The following is a 17,495-nucleotide window of genomic DNA, read 5'->3' as shown; positions in this document are numbered from 1 at the left end:
TAATCTCTCTCTCTCTACTGGTATTTTTCCTTCACTCTTCAAGCATGCAGTGATTACTCCCATTTTAAAAAAACAAAATTCTGACCCTAATGCTCTCTCAAACTACCGCCCTATCTCTCAGCTCCCTTGTCTCTCTAAGCTACTTGAGAGACTTGCCTACACTCGACTCACACACTTTCTTAACTCATACACTTTGTTGGACCCACTTCAGTCAGGCTTCCGTTCCCAACATTCCACAGAGACGGCACTGACTAAAGTGGTTAATGATTTGGTCACTACGAAGTCTAAAGGCCACTACTCACTACTTATTCTTCTAGATCTATCTGCTGCATTTGACACTGTAGACCACTCTCTTCTCATACAGACACTACAATCCCTAGGTCTTAAAGACACAGCCCTTTCTTGGTTCCTATCGTACCTATCTAATCGCTCCTTCAGTGTTCGCTTCTCTGAATCTACCTCCTCTTCGCTACCTCTTTCAGTTGGAGTACCGCAAGGCTCAGTCTTGGGTCCTCTGCTTTTCTCTATCTATACCTCATCTCTTGGTAAACTAATCAGCTCTTTTGGTTTTCAGTATCATCTGTACGCAGATGATACTCAAATCTACCTATCCTCCCCTGACTTGTCCCTATCTGTACTGGACCGTGTCACTGAATGCCTTTCTGCCATCTCATCCTGGATGACATCTCGCCACCTCAAACTTAATATTTCAAAGACAGAGTTAATTATATTTCCACCGGCCAATAGTAGGTACCAACCTGATATCTCTATCACTGTTGAAAACTCTACTATCTACCCTACCCCACAAGCTCGCTGCCTAGGTGTCATCCTTGACTCTGATCTGTCCTTTGTTCCCCACATTCAATCTGTCTCAAGATCATGTTACATGCATCTAAAAAACATATCCAAAATACGACCATACCTTACACAAGACACTGCTAAAACTCTAATCCACGCTCTCATTATCTCCCGCATTGATTATTGCAATAGTCTCCTAACTGGTCTTCCCAAAACAAGACTCTCACCACTACAATCCATTCTGAATGCAGCGGCGAGGCTTATCTTCCTCGCTAGACGTTCATCGTCTGCAGATCCACTCTGTCAGTCCCTCCATTGGTTACCTGTACTCTACCGCATTCAATATAAAATACTTTTACTCACACACAAGGCCATTAACCAAACTACACCAACGTACATCACTTCGCTTATCACAAAATATCTTCCAACCCGACCTCTGCGCTCTTCACAAGACCTGCGTCTCTCATCCACACTCATTACTCGCTCCCACTCACGACTGCAGGACTTTCATCGGGCTGCACCCACCCCGTGGAATGCCCTACCACGCACAATAAGACTCTCCTCTAGTCTCCAAACCTTCAAGCGTTCCCTCAAAACTCACCTCTTTAGGCAAGCGTATCAAATTCCTGAACCGCCCACATAACTTTCATAAACCTTCCTATCAAATTACATCCACTCTGTACAGTCCACACATATCCTCACATGTCTTCTCATTCTATGCAATAGATAGCACCTTTCCTTGTGTATATATGCCTATTTCCCTATAGATTGTAAGCTTGCGAGCAGGGCCTTCCTACCTCTATGACTGTTATCACCCAGTTTGTTATTGTTATTTCAAATTGTAAAGCACAACGGAATTTGCTGCGCTATATAAGAAACTGTTAATAAATAAATAAATAAACATCCATAACCTTTGATGGGGACTTAGCCCAATTTCTGGCGCTTTTCAAACACTATTACACTATTATGTTGTCTAGACCATTTCTGGGCATCACTTCAGAAAACCTTGGGCCCTATCTGATTTATTCTTTTAGAGGAGAGCCTTTTGAGTGGGCGACCAGCCTAATGAAAGCTGAAGATCCCATTCTTCAGGATCCCCTAGCATTCTGTGATGCAATTATTAAAAGATATGGTTCCAAAGAAATTGGTTCAGGTTCCTGGGTGGTACCATCAGTTCAGACAATGTTTGGGGAATTACCTTGGTCAGACCTAAAGAGCTTTGTAAAAAGAAGAAGAAGAAGAAAAAGAAATAATTTTTGACTCTTGCCTTGATAAAAAAAAAAGAAAGTTTTTTTTTTTCCTTGTCTTGTGTCCAGTGGCCACCATCAAGGGGAGGGCACTGTTACAAGTTGTTGCTACAGCTTGTTTTTTGTTTTCTTGTCTGTTAGACCAGTGTGTCAGGGTTTTTTTTTTTTTAATCCCTTGTTTTGGATAGTCTGAATTTTGGGGTCTTTTGACCCCTCCTCAAGGGGGGGATAATGTTATGAGCCACGGCTGTGGCTCATTCCTGTTTTGTATTTTATGTTATACTTCTGTTTATGTTCCCCGTGGGTGTCATGGGGTGCTCGGAGCTCATCCTTAAGGAGGGGATACTGTTATGAACCACAGGTAGTGGTTCATTCCTATTTTATGTTTATAAAGTTGTCTTGCATGCCAGGATTTCCCGTTGCTCTGTTTTAGAATACTCTTGTCTGCTGCCGCTGGTGGGTCTGTGTAATTGCAGCTTGCTCCCATGTGTTCAGCCTCACCTGGCTGCTAATTGTATCTTGTCAGTTTGGAATCATGCTAGAGGGCAGCTGCACGATATTATTAATTAGGCCTCTCTGTTATATGCTGGCTGACTGCAATTCACAGATGCTGGTGATATTTCTTGGTTTTCAGTCTGCTTGAAGTCTGACCTGGTTCCTGCCAGTCCCTGAGCTCCTGTATAGCAGTGTCTGACTAGCTGCTTCCTGTGTTGATTCCTGTGTCAGTCCCTGTGTCGATTCCTGTGTCTGATCCTGTGTCCTGCTGTTAGGCGTTCCTGCCCTGAGGTCCAGTGGCTTTGCCTATCCCTGGTCAAGTTCCTGTTTTCCTGGTGTCCACCGGTCTGTCGTTTGGGATTCTGCCTGTCCTCCAGTTCTGAGAGTGTGTGTCGGCATCATTGAGGGTTCCTGTCCGTTTGCCAGTATTCGTACCGGTTCCGTGAGTAGCGGCTCTGCCACGTCCGTTGGCCTAGGCCGCTGTATTTCATTATTGTTTCTGTCCCTGGTGTTTTGCAGAGGGTTCTGCTTATGCTGTCACCGCTGGTACACAAAGGTATTGTGTCGGCGTGTGATCAGCATTTCCTTTGTTGTTATTTTCCTTTGGTGGTTTCTCCGCACATACTTTAGGTTTTTAGTTAGCTTGTAGCCCCTGGCCTGTTTGCTTAGTTAGAGGGCCTCTTGTTATCATCCTGTCTCGGATTTCCCTTTGTCTCTCACTAAGACCGGGGGGCATCGGAGTTGGGCAGACATAATCCGCCCTTCAAACGCGGCTGCCAAGGGCTCAAGAAACCATAGTCTCGCAAGGGATTTCTGACAGCACGGGTGAGACAGAGTTAGGGCGCAAGAGGCTATTCCCTTACCATTCCCCTTTCCCAGCGTTACGTCCTGGTGCTCTGGACTCACTTCATGAACATCTCCCTTGTTCTGAGCACCAGGAACCTAACAATTTGCATAGGTTGGTGCGACACAAGCTCCCATCGCATAACCACGGGTCTGCAGGAAAAATTCATTATTAAAAATGAAATAATTCCTTTCCAAAACCAATCTCTATAGTTGCAAAAAAAATGTCACATCAGGACCATTGTAAAGATTATTATCAGTGATCAAAATTCGTACAGCCTCAAGCCCTCTATCATGAGGGATGTTAGTGTACAGGCTGACGACATCAGCCGTGCACAACCAGAAATCTTCTGGAATGGCACCAAAGTTACTTATTTTATGTAAAAACATGGTCGTATCCTTAAGATAGGTACTTCTATCTTGCACCACTGGCTGAAGGTAGTGATCAAGATATTTAGAGACTTGATAGTATAAGGAGTCCCTGGCAGACACTATAGGTCTGCCAGGTGGCTTCTCACTGTTCTTGTGCAACTTAGGAAGCAAATTAAAGATTGGTACCCGGGGATGTTCACAACACAGAGCTTTTTTCACAGACTCTGTTATGTGACCAACCTCCATAGCAGACAACAAAACCTCCTCAAGCTCCCTTTGATAGGCAGCAGTAGGGTCATTCTCCAATTTAATATACACGTGTTCATCACATAACTGCCTATATGCCTCCTCTTTATAATCACTTATATCTTGTTCCACAATACCCCCACCTTTGTCGGCAGGGCGTATCGTTATATCTTTACAGATGGAAAGATCACGCAAAGCCTTCCATTCTGCTGATGATAAATTCTTATTACAAGTAACATTTTCTCTATCACATAAATCAATGCAATTAGTAATTGTTCTAGTGAAAGCTTTGATAGCTATGTTGGAAGAATAAGGGTCGAAATTAGATTTCAATCTGACAGGACATGCTGGTTTATCAACCGTCACCAAAGGCTTATCAGAGTCATTCTTACTAAAAAACTCTTTCAATCTCAATTGTCTGTTCAGGCGACTTAAATCAATTTTACTATTAAGACTATTATGAAGATTTGTTGGGACAAAATTGAGACCTCTGCTCAATACCGCAATTTCACAATCAGACAAAGGGCGTGATGATAAATTGTGAATCATTTTTTTGCTGTTTTTGCAGCTCGCTTTGGTTTCCCTTTCACATTGGCCGCCTCTTCGGGTTCTTTGTCTCCTCCTCCATCCATCTTGGCCCTTGTTTTCACCCCTAAAGGGGATCGGCCCCTCGATTTGGCATGACTGGTGCCCGGGAGTTCTGATTCACTATAAGAGGTTCCACTAGAGGTATCAGTATCTTGAGATGATTGTCCTGCTTGTTAATTAAATTTGTTGAACCTCTTGCGATAAGGTCTCCGCCCACCCGATTGAGGGTTAGCCCAGTAATAAACCCGGTTTTCGTCATAATCTCTATTCACAGTGGCCAATTTTTTGGTTTTAAATTTGATTAACTCGGATTTATATTTATCCACCTCTGCGTTTAATTTGGAGACCCAATCTACAGATGTGTCTGAAATCAAGATGTTCAAGCTGCTCTGCTCCAGAGTCTTAATTCTCTCTCTAGTCATAGTTAATTCCCTCGTAGCCTCCTCAATGACGAGCAACATCAAATCAAACGAGGCTTTATTAAGTACAGCTGCCCATTTCCGACAAAAGTCGGGATTATAGCGCCGAATCGTGGGCATGTTTTTTATACGGAAACCCCTGGGGATTTTTTTGTCCCGAAAATAGTCAGATAGACATACTCCATGTAAATAAAAGTCAGTTTCCCTGTTCCTGAGTCTCAGGAAATCTGTGTAAATTTGTTCATTGGTTGCAGCCCCAGAGGACTGTGCCAGCCTGTCCGTAACCAGAATACGATTTGCATCAATGTCGGATAAGGACAGAGTTTCCCCCGTCGGCAGCGTAGTGGCTCTGTATCCTATATTATCCTCTGAGATCGTATCCATGGTGTACAGCCATGCGTGAATTAAAAACAACAAAAGAAGGTACTGACCCACGTGGTTCAGAGGAAAGCGGGTGCCCTAGTAATGGTTTGGATATGGCAGTCCAACCTGTAACAAGGTAGCAAATACACTCGGCACTCCTGCTGTCACAATCAAAGCATCTTGCCCGGTGCCCTCCTTCTATGTGTAATACAAATGCAGATTGTAGGTGGCACTCACGGTCTTATGTCAAATAAATGACCCGGACACTCCTGGGTTCAATACAACGTTTCGGTTTTTATAAACCTTCGGCAGGTATGAAAGATATACAAGGAATGAGCTTACCTTTATACATAAATTGAATCACCAAGTGAAAAAACTCGTGCAGCACCACATCCCATACTTCCGCTGACGTCATCACTAGTAGACGGCATCAATACGGTGACTGGGACAAAATCAAAGTGAGACCATCACCATGGATACATCAACAGGATTTGCATATTGTACATACAACACAGTTAATATAACACAATCACTGCGATCATAGAAACATGACATATTAGAGAAAGCAATTAAAAGAAATCATTTCGTTTAATCCATGCGGGGAGACAGTATTTAATAAGTGAATCCATTTGATCTCAAGTTGCAAAAGGATTCTTCCTCTGTCACCCCCCCTAATATCTTCCTTCACATGATCCACCATCATATAACGGAGAGAAGACAGGCTATGTTTGCAAGCTTTAAAGTGTTTAGCAACGGGCTGATCCACGTTCTTCCCCTCTAGTATCTGCTTGATGGCACTATGGTGTTGTGCCATCCGTTCTTTGAATTGGCATACCGTTTTGCCAATATAATACAAACTACAGGGGCACCTGATACAATATATGACATACTTGCTAGTAGTGATGAGCGGGTTCGGTTCCTCGGAATCCGAACCCCCCCGAACTTCAGCCTTTTTACACGGATCCGAGGCAGACTCGGATCTTCCCGCCTTGCTCGGCTAACCCGAGCGCGCCCGAACGTCATCATCCCGCTGTCGGATTCTCGCGAGGCTCGTATTCTATCGCGAGACTCGGATTCTATATAAGGAGCCGCGCGTCGCCGCCATTTTCACACATGCATTGAGATTCATAGGGAGAGGACGTGGCTGGCGTCCTCTCCATTTAGATTAGAAGAGAGAGAGTGAGAGTGAGACACTTGATTTACTGGAGCTTAGGAGTACTCAGAGAGTGCAGAGTTTACTAGTGACTGACCAGTGACCACCAGTGCAGTTTTTTTTATTATATTATTATTTAATATAATCCGTTCTCTGCCTGAAAAAAAATTATACACAGTGACACAGTAACAGTATACCATATCTGTGCTCAGCCTCAGTGTGCTGCATCATCTATGTATATCTGACTGTGCTGAGTGCTCAGTGCTCACACAGCTTAATTGTGGGGGAGACTGGGGAGCAGTAGCAGGAGTACATATTATTTAACAGTGCACACTTTTGCTGCCAGAGTGCCACTGCCAGTGTGACTGACCAGTGACCACTGTCTGACCACCAGTATATTGTGATTGTCTGCCTGAAAAAGTTAAACACTCGTCGTGTGGTGTTTTTATTCTATAAACGCATTCTGCTGACAGTGTCCAGCAGGTCCGTCATTAATTATATAATATATACCTGTCCGGCTGCAGTAGTGATATATATATATTTTTTATATCATTATCATCCAGTCTATATTAGCAGCAGACGCAGTACGGTAGTCCACGGCTGTAGCTACCTCTGTGTCGGCAGTCGCTCGTCCATCCATAATTGTATACCACCTACCTGTGGTGTTTTTTTTTTCTATCTTCTTGATACTAACTAGTAGCTTACTTTAGGAGTCTGCAGTGCTGCTGACAGTGTCCAGCAGGTCCGTCATTATATAATATATACCTGTCCGGCTGCAGTAGTGATATATATATATTTTTTATATCATTATCATCCAGTCTATATTAGCAGCAGACGCAGTACGGTAGTCCACGGCTGTAGCTACCTCTGTGTCATCAGTCGCTCATCCATCCATAATTCTATACCAACTACCTGTGGTGTTTTTTTTTTTTCTATCTTCTTGATACTACTAGTAGCTTACTTTAGGAGTCTGCAGTGCTGCTGACAGTGTCCAGCAGGTCCGTCATTATATAATATATACCTGTCCGGCTGCAGTAGTTATATATATATATATATATATATATATCATTATCATCCAGTCTATATTAGCAGCAGATGCAGTACGGTAGTCCACGGCTGTAGCTACCTCTGTGTCGGCAGTCGCTCGTCCATCCATAATTGTATACCACCTACCTGTGGTGTTTTTTTTTTTTCTATCTTCTTGATACTACTAGTAGCTTACTTTAGGAGTCTGCAGTGCTGCTGACAGTGTCCAGCAGGTCCGTCATTATATAATATATACCTGTCCGGCTGCAGTAGTGATAGATATATATATTTTTTATATCATTATCATCCAGTCTATATTAGCAGCAGACGCAGTACGGTAGTCCACGGCTGTAGCTACCTCTGTGTCGGCAGTCGCTCGTCCATCCATAATTGTATACCACCTACCTGTGGTGTTTTTTTTTTTCTATCTTCTTGATACTACTAGTAGCTTACTTTTGGAGTCTGCAGTGCTGCTGACAGTGTCCAGCAGGTCCGTCATTATATTATATATACCTGTCCGGCTGCAGTAGTGATATATATATATATATTTTATATCATTATCATCCAGTCTATATTAGCAGCAGACGCAGTACGGTAGTCCACGGCTGTAGCTACCTCTGTGTCGGCAGTCGCTCGTCCATCCATAATTGTATACCACCTACCTGTGGTGTTTTTTTTTTTCTATCTTCTTGATACTACTAGTAGCTTACTTTAGGAGTCTGCAGTGCTGCTGACAGTGTCCAGCAGGTCCGTCATTATATAATATATACCTGTCCGGCTGCAGTAGTGATATATATATATATATATATATATATTTTATATCATTATCATCCAGTCTATATTAGCAGCAGATGCAGTACGGTAGTCCACGGCTGTAGCTACCTCTGTGTCGGCAGTCGCTCGTCCATCCATAAGTATACTAGTATCCATCCATCTCCATTGTTTACCTGAGGTGCCTTTTAGTTGTGCCTATTAAAATATGGAGAACAAAAATGTTGAGGTTCCAAAAATAGGGAAAGATCAAGATCGACTTCCACCTCGTGCTGAAGCTGCTGCCACTAGTCATGGCCGAGACGATGAAATGCCAGCAACGTCGTCTGCCAAGGCCGATGCCCAATGTCATAGTACAGAGCATGTAAAATCCAAAACACCAAATATCAGTAAAAAAAGGACTCAAAAATCTAAAATAAAATTGTCAGATGATAAGCGTAAACTTGCCAATATGCCATTTACCACACGGAGTGGCAAGGAACGGCTGAGGCCCTGGCCTATGTTCATGGCTAGTGGTTCAGCTTCACATGAGGATGGAAGCACTCAGCCTCTCGCTAGAAAAATGAAAAGACTCAAGCTGGCAAAAGCACAGCAAAGAACTGTGCGTTCTTCGAAATCACAAATCCACAAGGAGAGTCCAATTGTGTCGTTTGCGATGCCTGACCTTCCCAACACAGGACGTGAAGAGCATGCGCCTTCCACCATTTGCACGCCCACTGCAAGTGCTGGAAGGAGCACCCGCAGTCCAGTTCCTGATAGTCAGATTGAAGATGTCAGTGTTGAAGTACACCAGGATGAGGAGGATATGGGTGTTGCTGGCGCTGGGGAGGAAATTGACCAGGAGGATTCTGATGGTGAGGTGGTTTGTTTAAGTCAGGCACCCGGGGAGACACCTGTTGTCTGTGGGAGGAATAGGGCCATTGACATGCCTGGTGAAAATACCAAAAAAATCAGCTCTTCGGTGTGGAAGTATTTCAACAGAAATGCGGACAACATTTGTCAAGCCGTGTGTTGCCTTTGTCAAGCTGTAATAAGTAGGGGTAAGGACGTTAACCACCTCGGAACATCCTCCCTTATACGTCACCTGCAGCGCATTCATCATAAGTCAGTGACAAGTTCAAAAACTTTGGGCGACAGCGGAAGCAGTCCACTGACCAGTAAATCCCTTCCTCTTGTAACCAAGCTCACGCAAACCACCCCAACAACTCCCTCAGTGTCAATTTCCTACTTCCCCAGGAATGCCAATAGTCCTGCAGACCATGTTACTGGCAATTCTGACGAGTCCTCTCCTGCCTGGGATTCCTCCGATGCATCCTTGCGTGTAACGCCTACTGCTGCTGGCGCTGCTGTTGTTGCTGCTGGGAGTCGATGGTCATCCCAGAGGGGAAGTCGTACTCGTAAGACCACTTTTACTACTTCCACCAAGCAATTGACTGTCCAACAGTCCTTTGCGAGGAAGATGAAATATCACAGCAGTCATCCTGCTGCAAAGCGGATAACTGAGGCCTTGGCTTCCTGGGCGGTGAGAAACGTGGTTCCGGTATCCATCATTACTGCAGAGGCAACTAGAGACTTGTTGGAGGTACTGTGTCCCCGGTACCAAATACCATCTAGGTTCCATTTCTCTAGGCAGGCGATACCGAAAATGTACACAGACCTCAGAAAAAGACTCACCAGTGTCCTAAAAAATGCAGTTGTACCCAATGTCCACTTAACCACGGACATGTGGACAAGTGGAGCAGGGCAGGCTCAGGACTATATGACTGTGACAGCCCACTGGGTAGATGTATGGACTCCCGCCGCAAGAACAGCAGCGGCGGCACCAGTAGCAGCATCTCGCAAACGCCAACTCTTTCCTAGGCAGGCTACGCTTTGTATCACCGCTTTCCAGAATACGCACACAGCTAAAAACCTCTTACGGCAACTGAGGAAGATCATCGCAGAATGGCTTACCCCAATTGGACTCTCCTGTGGATTTGTGGCATCGGACAACGCCAGCAATATTGTGTGTGCATTAAATATGGGCAAATTCCAGCACGTCCCATGTTTTGCACATACCTTGAATTTGGTGGTGCAGAATTATTTAAAAAACGAGAGGGGCGTGCAAGAGATGCTGTCGGTGGCCAGAAGAATTGCGGGACACTTTCGGCGTACAGGCACCACGTACAGAAGACTGGAGCACCACCAAAAACGCCTGAACCTGCCCTGCCATCATCAGAAGCAAGAAGTGGTTACGAGGTGGAATTCAACCCTCTATATGCTTCAGAGGTTGGAGGAGCAGCAAAAGGCCATTCAAGCCTATACAACTGAGCACGATATAGTAGGTGGAATGCACCTGTCTCAAGCGCAGTGGAGAATGATTTCAACGTTGTGCAAGGTTCTGCAACCTTTTGAACTTGCCACACGTGAAGTCAGTACAGACACTGCCAGCCTCAGTCAGGTCATTCCCCTCATCAGGCTTTTGCAGAAGAAGCTGGAGACATTGAAGGAGGAGCTAACACAGAGCGATTCCGCTAGGCATGTGGGACTTGTGGATGGAGCCCTTAATTCGCTTAACAAGGATTCACGGGTGGTCAATCTGTTGAAATCAGAGCACTACATTTTGGCCACCGTGCTCGATCCTAGATTTAAAACCTACCTTGGATCTCTCTTTCCGGCAGACACAAGTCTGCTGGGGTTCAAAGAACTGCTGGTGACAAAATTGTCAAGTCAAGCGGAACGCGACCTGTCAACATCTCCTCCTTCACATTCTCCCGCAACTGTGGGTGCGAGGAAAAGGCTCAGAATTCCGAGCCCACCCGCTGGCGGTGATGCAGGGCATTCTGGAGCGACTGCTGATGCTGACATCTGGTCCGGACTGAAGGACCTGACAACGATTACGGACATGTCGTCTACTGTCACTGCATATGATTCTCTCCCCATTGAAAGAATGGTGGAGGATTATATGAGTGACCGCATCCAAGTAGGCACGTCAGACAGTCCGTACTTATACTGGCAGGAAAAAGAGGCAATTTGGAGGCCCTTGCACAAACTGGCTTTATTCTACCTAAGTTGCCCTCCCACAAGTGTGTACTCCGAAAGAGTGTTTAGTGCCGCCGCTCACCTTGTCAGCAATCGGCGTACGAGGTTACATCCAGAAAATGTGGAGAAGATGATGTTCATCAAAATGAATTATAATCAATTCCTCCGTGGAGACATTGACCAGCAGCAATTGCCTCCACAAAGTACACAGGGAGCTGAGATGGTGGATTCCAGTGGGGACGAATTGATAATCTGTGAGGAGGGGGATGTACACAGTGATATATCGGAGAATGATGATGAGGTGGACATCTTGCCTCTGTAGAGCCAGTTTGTGCAAGGAGAGATTAATTGCTTCTTTTTTGGTGGGGGTCCAAACCAACCCGTCATTTCAGTCACAGTCGTGTGGCAGACCCTGTCACTGAAATGATGGGTTGGTTAAAGTGTGCATGTCCTGTTTATACAACATAAGGGTGGGTGGGAGGGCCTAAGGACAATTCCATCTTACACCTCTTTTTTCTTTCATTTTTCTTTGCGTCATGTGCTGTTTGGGGGGTGTTTTTTGGAAGGACACTGCAGTGCCACTCCTAGATGGGCCAGGTGTTTGTGTCGGCCACTAGGGTCGCTTAGCTTACTCACACAGCTACCTCATTGCGCATTTTTTTTTCTTCTTTGCGTCATGTGCTGCTGTTTGGGGAGTGTTTTTTGGAAGGGCCATCCTGCGTGACACTGCAGTGCCACTCCTAGATGGGCCAGGTGTTTGTGTCGGCCACTAGGGTCGCTTAGCTTACTCACACAGCTACCTCATTGCGCCTCTTTTTTTCTTTGCGTCATGTGCTGTTTGGGGAGTGTTTTTTGGAAGGGCCATCCTGCGTGACACAGCAGTGCCACTCCTAGATGGGCCAGGTGTTTGTGTCGGCCACTAGGGTCGCTTAGCTTACTCACACAGCTACCTCATTGCGCCTCTTTTTTTCTTTGCATCATGTGCTGTTTGGGGAGTGTTTTTTGGAAGGGCCATCCTGCGTGACACTGCAGTGCCACTCCTAGATGGGCCAGGTGTTTGAGTCGGCCACTTGGGTCGCTTAGCTTAGCCATCCAGCGACCTCGGTGCAAATTTTAGGACTAAAAATAATATTGTGAGGTGTGAGGTGTTCAGAATAGACTGAAAATGAGTGGAAATTATGGTTATTGAGGTTAATAATACTTTGGGATCAAAATGAACCCCAAATTCTATGATTTAAGCTGTTTTTTAGGGTTTTTTGAAAAAAACACCCGAATCCGACAAAAAAAATTTGGTGAGGTTTTGCCAAAACGCGTTCGAACCCAAAACACGGCCGCGGAACCGAACCCAAAACCAAAACACAAAACCCGAAAAATTTCCGGTGCTCATCACTACTTGCTAGTACATGTGAATACATGTCTTAATTTAATCTGTTTTCCATTGTGCGGGTGTCTAATATAATTACCAGTATCTAAGTAAGTACATGTAGTACAGCCTAGGCATCTGTAATTGCCCGGCTTTCTTCTCATAAAATGCTCAGGGTATACTGTTGAAAAATTAGAAATATCAGTATGTACCACATGATCTCCGATGTTCTTTCCCCTTGTATAACACGGGAGTAAAGCCCGATCGGACAATTCAAAAAGGTCTGGTTCAGATTGTACTACTGGCCAGACCCTTTTGGCAGTGCTAATAATTTTCTTAGTTGATACTGTGTAATTACGGGTTTATTACTGGGCTAACCCTCAATCGGGTGGGCGGAGACCTTATCGCAAGAGGTTCAACAAATTTAATAAACAAGCAGGACGATCATCTCAAGATACTGATACCTCTAGTGGAACCTCTTATAGTGAATCAGAACTCCCGGGCACCAGTCATGCCAAATCGAGGGGCCGATCCCCTTTAGGGGTGAAATCAAGGGCCAAGATGGATGGAGGAGGAGACAAAGAACCCGAAGAGGCGGCCAATGTGAAAGGGAAACCAAAGCGAGCTGCAAAAACAACAAAAAAATGATTCACAATTTATCATCACGCCCTTTGTCTGATTGTGAAATTGCGGTATTGAGCAGAGGTCTCAATTTTGTCCCAACAAATCTTCATAATAGTCTTAATAGTAAAATTGGTTTAAGTCGCCTGAACAGACAATTGAGATTGAAAGAGTTTTTTAGTAAGAATGACTCTGATAAGCCTTTGGTGACGGTTGATAAACCAGCATGTCCTGTCAGATTGAAATCTAATTTTGACCCTTATTCTTCCAACATAGCTATCAAATCTTTCACTAGAACAATTACTAATTGCATTGATTTATGTGATAGAGAAAATGTTACTTGTAATAAGAATTTATCATCAGCAGAATGGAAGGCTTTGCGTGATCTTTCCATCTGTAAAGATATAACGATACGCCCTGCCGACAAAGGTGGGGGTATTGTGGTGCAAGATATAAGTGATTGTAAAGAGGAGGCATATAGGCAGTTATGTGATGAACACGTGTATATTAAATTGGAGAATGACCCTACTGCTGCCTATCAAAGGGAGCTTGAGGAGGTTTTGTTGTCTGCTGTGGAGGTTGGTCACATAACAGAGTCTGTGAAAAAAGCTCTGTGTTGTGAACATCCCCGGGTACCAATCTTTAATTTTCTTCCTAAGTTGCACAAGAACAGTGAGAAGCCACCTGGCAGACCTATAGTGTCTGCCAGGGACTCCTTATACTATCAAGTCTCTAAATATCTTGATCACTACCTTCAGCCGGTGGTGCAAGATAGAAGTACCTATCTTAAGGATACGACCATGTTTTTACATAAAATAAGTAACTTTGGTGCCATTCCAGAAGATTGCTGGTTGTGCATGGCTGATGTCGTCAGCCTGTACACTAACATCCCTCATGATAGAGGGCTTGAGGCTGTACGAATTTTGATCACTGATAATAATCTTTACAATGGTCCTGATGTGACATTTTTTTTGCAACTATAGAGATTGGTTTTGGAAAGGAATTATTTCATTTTTAATAATGAATTTTTCCTGCAGACCCGTGGTTGTGCGATGGGAGCTTGTGTCGCACCAACCTATGCAAATGCCTTTATGTTCGTAGTTGAGAATCAATTGTTCTTTGACAGGCAGGAATTTGCTCAGCATATACCCCTGTATACGAGATATATAGATGACGTGTTCCTCCTGTGGAGGGGCACAGAGGAGATGTTTAAAGATATGATGTTACAGGTTAACACTATGGATCAGCACATCAAGTTCACTTGGAATATCCAAAAAGAGAGTTTACATTTTCTTGATGTAGAAGTTAAAATTAGTGGTGTATATTTTATTACATCTATTTATCAAAAACCCACTGACTGTAACAATATGCTTCATGCTTCCAGTCATCACCCCAGCTCGCTTAAAAGAGGTCTTCCTTACTCACAATATCTGCGTGTACACCGCATTTGCAGTGATCCCGCGGATGAAGTGAGTAAGATGGACATAATGACAAAAAAATTCCTGGAAAGGGGTTACAACAACAGAGACCTGCAACTGGCTAGTACTAAGGCAATTGCAGCACCTAAAATAAAGGACAACACTAGTAATAAGCCTAATAAGAAGGATTCCACTGTGATCTGGGTAAATAATTACACAGTATCAACTAAGAAAATTATTAGCACTGCCAAAAGGGTCTGGCCAGTAGTACAATTTGACCCAGACCTTTTTGAATTGTCCGATCGGGCTTTACTCCCGTGTTATACAAGGGGAAAGAACATCGGAGATCATGTGGTACATACTGATATTTCTAATTTTTCAACAGTATACCCTGAGCATTTTATGAGAAGAAAGCCGGGCAATTACAGATGCCTAGGCTGTACCACATGTACTTACTTAGATACTGGTAATTATATTAGACACCCGCACAATGGAAAACAGATTAAATTAAGACATGTATTCACATGTACTAGCAAGTATGTCATATATTGTATCAGGTGCCCCTGTAGTTTATATTATATTGGCAAAACGGTATGCCAATTCAAAGAACGGATGGCACAACACCGTAGTGCCATCAAGCAGATACTAGAGGGGAAGAACGTGGATCAGCCCGTTGCTAAACACTTTAAAGCTTGCAAACATAGCCTGTCTTCTCTCCGTTATATGATGGTGGATCATGTGAAGGAAGATATTAGGGGGGGGGGGGGGTGACAGAGGAAGAATCCTTTTGCAACTTGAGATCAAATGGATTCACTTATTAAATACTGTCTCCCCGCATGGATTAAACGAAATGATTTCTTTTAATTGCTTCCTCTAATATGTCATGTTTCTATGATTGCAGTGATTGTGTTATATTAACTGTGTTGTATGTACAATATGCAAATCCTGTTGATGTATCCATGGTGATGGTCTCACTTTGATTTTGTCAAAGTCACCGTATTGGCGCCGTCTACTAGTGATGACGTCAGCGGAAGTATGGGATGTGGTGCTGCACGAGTTTTTTCACTTGGTGATTCAATTTATGTATAAAGGTAAGCTCATTCCTTGTATATCTTTCATACCTGACGAAGGTTTATAAAAACCGAAACATTGTATTGAACCCAGGAGTGTCCGGGTCATTTATTTGACATAAGACCGTGAGTGCCGCCTACAATCTGCATTTGTATTACACATAGAAGGAGGGCACCGGGCAAGATGCTTTGATTGTGACAGCAGGAGTGCCGAGTGTATTTGCTACCTTATATATATATATATATATATATATATATAAAATATCTGTTTCAAATTAGCTTCAGTGATCAGATATGTAAGCAAATTAGCAACCAAGTGAAATATACAAATTATCAAGTGCGCTATCAACAGCAGCCAGTGTAGGGAAGGTCAATTCCTGGAGATCAAAGAGAAAGTTAAATATATACATACACTGGCGCTGGCTGTTTATGAAAGACAATATGACTTGTATAATAATAAATGTAACAAATACATTAGATTACAAACAGTAAAAAGGATTGCAATAAAAGCAACATGGTGAAAGTTTACACTGTCTGTGTTTATAGGTAGAATTGCCACAGGTATAGATGAAATGGCTAACTAGGACTTGATTTGTATGTTCAATGGGGGTAATTCCAAGTTGATCGCAGCAGGATTTTTGATAGCAACTGGGCAAAACCATGTGCACTGCAGGGGAGGCTGATATAACATGTGCAGAAAGAGTTAGATTTGGGTGGGTTATACTGTTTCTGTGCAGGGTAAATACTGGCTGCTTTATTTTTACACTGCAAATTAGATTGCAGATTGAACACACCACACCCAAATCTAACTCTTTCTGCACATGTTATATCTGCCTCCCCTGCAGTGCACATGGTTTTGCCCAGTTGCTATCAAAAATCCTGCTGCGATCAACTTGGAATTACCCCCAATGTTCCTGTATTGGGAATATATAGCATACCGGATGAAAAGTTAGCAATGTCCCATGTGCAGTGGGAATAATATTACTGGAGGGCCAATTTCGGATGATGCAGTCCCCTTAATCCTTGGCTTAGGAAAGATTGTTCTTAAAAGGCGGGGTTCCATGAGGCCAGGTGCTTGAAAATCCCAAACAGGTAGATGAAGGTCCAATTGTTGTCAGCATATATTGAAGATCCAAGTGGCAAAACACAGTAGGCAGCGTGGAGGGCTTAGCATGTTTCTCTGGTATAACCAGCTTCCTCAGGAGAGTATAGCAAATGGCAATTTAAGCCTTTTTATATACCCTGTTGGGTAGCTAAATCAATATCACCTGTCTGAATCAATTTGGCATTAATACAATTATAACAAGCCGTTATAAAACATGTTTAAAACCATGTCAGGGAGAGTCCCCCAGGTCCTATCAAAGATACCACATTATTATATTTAGAAAACAGTGATAAATAGTCAAAGGTTGTAATAACAATAACAGTTTTTACTATCAAAGGGTGTCTGAACTTCCAATCATGTGATCATTATGGTCACTTAACAGAAGCTCAGACCACGTAATATCCAATAAGGAGAAGGTAAACAATCAGAGCACTAGGATTGTCCTATCACAAATTGCAATACATTTATTGTTGCTGCAATGCATTGTGGGATTTGTAGTAGAAAACTTTTTTATGTACAGCAGAAATCCTAAAGGTTTCAATCAACATCCAATGTAGGTCAGTAATGGTGAATATA

The 17,495-nt window shown here is 43.4% G+C and overlaps 1 long non-coding RNA gene across 1 annotated transcript in view; it reads right to left on the bottom strand.

The window, feature by feature from the left end:
- The window catches only part of LOC134956938 (uncharacterized), a 45,453-nt gene extending 28,450 nt beyond the window's left edge, over positions 1 to 17,003 (bottom strand). Inside the window, exons 1-2 of the long non-coding RNA XR_010186316.1 lie at positions 16,753 to 17,003; positions 5,714 to 5,813 (exon numbers count right to left, since the gene is read on the bottom strand). This is a non-coding gene — a long non-coding RNA (uncharacterized LOC134956938). The remainder of the gene's footprint in view (positions 1 to 5,713; positions 5,814 to 16,752) is intronic.
- Between the last annotated feature and the right edge of the window lie 492 nt (positions 17,004 to 17,495).

This window comes from Pseudophryne corroboree, chromosome 9, assembly GCF_028390025.1.
Source record: "Pseudophryne corroboree isolate aPseCor3 chromosome 9, aPseCor3.hap2, whole genome shotgun sequence".
NCBI lineage: Eukaryota > Metazoa > Chordata > Amphibia > Anura > Myobatrachidae > Pseudophryne > Pseudophryne corroboree.
The sequence above is the reverse complement of the archived record's forward strand: the minus strand, read 5'-3'. Positions and strand labels throughout refer to the sequence as shown.